Raw genomic sequence first — 5,108 nt, 5'->3', positions numbered from 1 at the left:
TCTGAGATATTAAAGGGAATGCAGGGGGTCTGGGTCCTTCCAGGTTAGAGTCGGATCCTCTACACCCTAGCCATCTGGAAAGAGGAGCCTGTTCCTGCCTTTCTGAGTCAGCCAAGCAGAGCCACTATTACATTTATCACCTTTATTCTGTTCTTAGAGCAGCCTACAATATATCTATTCACTGATGCTTATAGGGTATTCACAGGACCCCCTTTGGTATCTTTAGGACATTTTTGTAGGCAGTAGAAGATTTCTTTTTCTAGAGAAGAGATGTATACTGAAATTCTACCCATCTAGCCAGCCTTGGGCAGGCCTTTTTTTTGATCCCTTCCCTGAGAGAGTAAGTAAGAACATTCTTTCTTCTTTATTCTCTCAGTATTCTTAGAGATATTTGTAATGCATAAATACATGTATGAATGTGTGTCCACAAACAGCACTAATTAAATTTGAATAGCAATGAATTGATAGATTTTCACGGGAGAATTGACATCTTTGTAACACTGAACTATGGTATTTGGGGGAAATGGTAAATTGCTATGTCTCTCTATTCAAGTCTACTTTAATGTCCTCCAATTACATATAACATTTATTATCCTATAGGTCAGCTGACTTGTTATTTGTTTAACCTTAGGAATTTTTATATTTTGTTTTGTTGTTGGATATTGGCTGTTCCTAATTGATTTTTGCAAGTTGACATCCACAGTTTACCAAACACATTACAGAATTGTTTTGTCAAGTTCCTCAAAAAATTCAGCTAGTATTTTGTTTGGGATTGCATTGATTTTATAGGTTACTTCTGGAAAAATTGGAGTTTTACATTTTCTACCTTCTTTATGTCTTTTAGACAAGCTTTCAAAAATTCAATAGGTTTTAGAAAGCACATCTGGGGTTAGAAGAGTCAGAAGGTTCCTGAGAGGCAGATTCAGAAGAGTGGTGGCTGTTACTCAGACTCTGGAACCATGAACAGATTTGACCAGAAGATCAACTCTGATGCACTTAAAAATTTCACGTACTGTCTTGAGACAGTAACACTTGAAGGAGGTCTATGCCAAATTTTCCCTTTGTATGTCTTTGGAGATTGTGGGGCCTATGTTTATGTGGGCACTCATTTCATTCAGGTGGATCTGCTCTTTGCATTGGGATCCCTGGGATTAATAATTTGGCTGATGGGAACACCTTGAAATTGTGAAAATGAGCAGAAAAGACTGGGACTTCAGGTCAGATTTGCTCTTCTTTCAGGAGTTGGCCTGGGCGCTGCTCTGCTGTGCATTGCTGTCAATCCCAGCATCCTTCCTAGGCCTTCATGGGCACAGCAATGATCTTCACCTGCTTCCCCCTGAGTGCACTTTGGGCCAGGCACCTCTTTCTGGGGGGTATCTTGATGTCAGACATAGCCTGATGATTTTGTCTTCCCTAGGGAAACTTTCCTTTGGATCCATTTGGCTTTTCCAGGCAAAACTCCATAGAGGCTAGTGGTCATGTGTGACTTTGCCCTTTTTGATAATCAATTCATTATTGAAAAGGCTGAAAATTTCAATAAGGATTATATCTAGCACTGTGTTGATCTCTTCTTAGATTTTGTTATTCTCTTCCAAAAACTCATGATGATTTCTGGCTATAAAAAAAAAGACAAAATGAAAGAGAAGTGAAATGACCATTCAGCCTTTCCCAGTTCAACTTCCTCTCCCTCCACCTCTCAGGTCCTCTTTGCACATGTTTTTTTTTTTTTTGATTGAAATAACTGATTATCAGAATATAGTTTGGAATTTGGCTTCATAAAGAAAACTTCAATATATTTTGAACTTTTGTCATTAGAAGCAGATGCATTTCTTATTATTTTGTTTCCTAGATGTTACAGATTTTCTTGCTATTGTGAATAATGTCTTAGTTTCGATTTTTAAAGTGTTTGCAAGTCTGTAGAAATGCTGCTTTTTTTTTTTTTTTTTTTTTTTGTAGATGGGTCTTGCATTTAGTCCCCCTGCTGAACTCTTATTAGATCTCAGTGTGTCTTTGCATCTATAGGAATTCATCATTCATGAGCATGTAATTTGAAAATCATGAAAATTTGATCACTTTCCTTTCAACCTAAATCCTCTGATTGTTGTTATCCTAAGTTTTAGCATTAGCTAAATAATAAGAAATGCATCTGCTTCTAATGACAAAAGTTCAAAATATATTAAAGTTTTTTTTATGAAGCCAAACTCCAAACTATATTCTGATAATCAGTTGTTTCAATAAAAAAATAAATAAAAATAGAGAAAACCTCAAAGCACGTGAATTTTTCTGATCCAGAAGTTGGGTAGTCAATATTTTTTGTGTTATTTCTAGTCTTCTCCATTTTTTTAAAACAGAATGCATTACAATTCATATTATACATATAGAGCACAATTTTTCATATCTCTGGTTGTACATAAAGTAGAGTCATATTGAATATAATATTTGCTGTATATTTTAAGTATAGATACTTTACTAAATTAAGGGAATTAATTACCTTCCATTCCTACTTTAGTGAGAGGTTTTATCATTGATATATGTGAAATTTCTATCAAGTGATTTTCTGGAGTGATTGAGAAAGCATTTGATTTTTTTTCTCCCTATGGATTATGTTAATAGATTTCTGTTGTCATGTGACTTTAACGTTACCAGAATAAGCCTCACTTAATCATAATGCACACTTTTTATATGCTAGTGAATTCAGTTGACTTATATTTTATTTAAGATTTTAGGATCTGTAAGTAAAAATGACTGTTGTATTATTTTCTTATCCTATTCTTGTTAAGTTTTGAATTAATCAATACTAATTGAGTAGAATGAGTTGTGTAGTTTTCACCTTTTTTCTACTTTCTGAAACATTTTCCAGATTGGAGTAACTTGTTCTTTGAAATATCATTTGTAAAACCACCTAGCCTAGGGACATTTTTTTCCCCTTAGAGTTGGGGAAGTTGTGTCTTTTCTGTTGTAGTTAACAATTTCAATTTCTTTGTGTGTGTGTGTTTTTATTTTTTAAAAAATTTTAATTTGTTATATATGACAACAGAATGCATTACAATTCATATTACACATATAGAGCACAATTTTTCATATCTCTGGTTGAACACAAAGTAGAATCATATCCTTCTTGCTTTAATACATGTACTTAGGGTAATGATGACCATCGCATTCCACTGTATTTTCTATCCCTATGCCCCCTCCCTTCCTCTTCTTCCCTTTTCCCCTTTGTTCTAGAGTTCATTTAATCCTCCGCCCCATCATATTATGAATCAACATCCTTAAATCAGAGAAATCATTCGGCATTTGGTTTTTTGGGATTGGCTAATTTCACTTAGCATTATATTCTCCAGCTCCATCCATTTACCTGCAAATGCCTTGAGTTTATTCTCTTTTAATGCTGAATAATATTTCATTGTATATATACTAAATTTTCTTTATCCATTCATCTACTGAAGGGCATCTATATTGGTTTCACAGTTTAGTTATTGTGAATTATGCTGCTATAAACATTGATGTGGCTGTGTCGCTGTAGTATGCTGTTTTTAAGTCCTTTGGGTATAGACCAAGGAGTGGGATAGCTGGGTCAAGTGGTGGTACCATTCCTTTTTCAAGGATTCTCCATACTGCTTTCCATATTGGCTGCATCATTTTGCAGTCCTACCAGCAATGTATGAGTGTGCCTTTTTCCCCACATCCTCGCCAACACTTATTGTTGTTTGTATTCTTAATATCTGCCATTCTGACTGGAGTGAGATTAAATCTTAGAGTAGTTTTGATTTATATTGCTCTAATTGCTAGAGATTTTGAACATTTTTTCATATATATATATATATATATATATATTGATTGATTGATTGTATATCTTCTTCTGATCAATGAGGTGAATAGAGAGCTTATTAATTGAGAATAAATTCTTACCACAGGCACGTCAGATAGAACACTAATCTCTTGAATATATAAAGAACTCAAAAGTCTTAACACAAAAAAACCCAAATAACCCAATCAATAAATGGGCCAAGGAACTGAACAATTTCAGCTTCTTTGTGGTTTGTTTATCGTCATTTTTCTTTGGCCAGTTTTATATTTTTCTATCAATATTTCTATTTTGTCTTGATTTTCATTTTATTAGTGAATATTTGTATGCATAACACTCTTTTATGAGTCTCTTCAAATTTTTTCCTTCTTTTATTCTTAATTTTTATATTTTTGCATCTTTTTTATCCTTGATCAGCTTCTGCTGAAGGTTGGTATATCATCACAATCTTTTTGAAGGTCCATTTTGGGTTTTATTACTCTTATCTATTTTGTAGTTGATGTTGCCGTTGTAATCATTCTTTTTTAATATTTTTAGTTGTTGATGAACCTTTATTTATTTATTTATTTATTTGCAGTGTTGAGAATTGAACCCAGTGCCTCACACATGCTAGGCAATAGCTCTACCACTGAGCTACAACCCCAGGTCCTGTTGTAATCATTATTGTATTGAATTCTGTCCTCAGCTTCACTTTCTTATTTTTATGTATTTGGTCTATTTTTCATTCTCTAACATCTTCAGCTGAAACCTTAACTCATTTGCTTTTTTTTTTTAAATTTTTATTGTTGGTTGTTCAAAACATTACATAGTTCTTGATATATCATATTTCACACTTTGATTCAAGTGGGTTATGAACTCCCATTTTCACCCCATATACAAATTGCAGAATCACATCAGTTACACATCCATTGATTTACATATTGCCATACTAGTGTCTGTTGTATTCTGCTGCCTTTCCTATCCTCTACTATGCCCCCTCCCCTCCCCTCCCCTCTTCTCTCTCTACCCCCTCTACTGTCATTCATTTCTCCCCCTTGTATTATTTTCCCCTCACTTCCTCTTGTATGTACTTTTGTATAACCCTGAGGGTCTCCTTCCATTTCCATGCAATTTCCCCTTCTCTCTCCCTTTCCCTCCCACCTCTCATCCCTGTTTAATGTTAATCTTCTTCTCCTGCTCTTCGTCCCTACTCTGTTCTTAGTTACTCTCCTTATATCAAAGAAGACATTTGGCATTTGTTTTTTAGGGATTGGCTAGCTTCACTTAGCATAATCTGCTCTAATGCCATCCATTTCCCTGCAAA

The 5,108-nt window shown here is 34.5% G+C and overlaps 1 pseudogene; it reads left to right on the top strand.

Annotated features, from left to right (window-relative positions):
* The first annotated feature begins 932 nt into the window (after positions 1-932).
* Positions 933-1,649, top strand: LOC114082361 (bax inhibitor 1 pseudogene; annotated as a pseudogene).
* Positions 1,650-5,108: the final 3,459 nt, after the last annotated feature.

This window comes from Marmota flaviventris, chromosome 9 (assembly GCF_047511675.1).
Source record: "Marmota flaviventris isolate mMarFla1 chromosome 9, mMarFla1.hap1, whole genome shotgun sequence".
NCBI classification, from domain to species: domain Eukaryota; kingdom Metazoa; phylum Chordata; class Mammalia; order Rodentia; family Sciuridae; genus Marmota; species Marmota flaviventris.
Note: the sequence above shows the minus strand (reverse complement) of the source record. Positions and strands in the feature narration are given on the sequence as shown.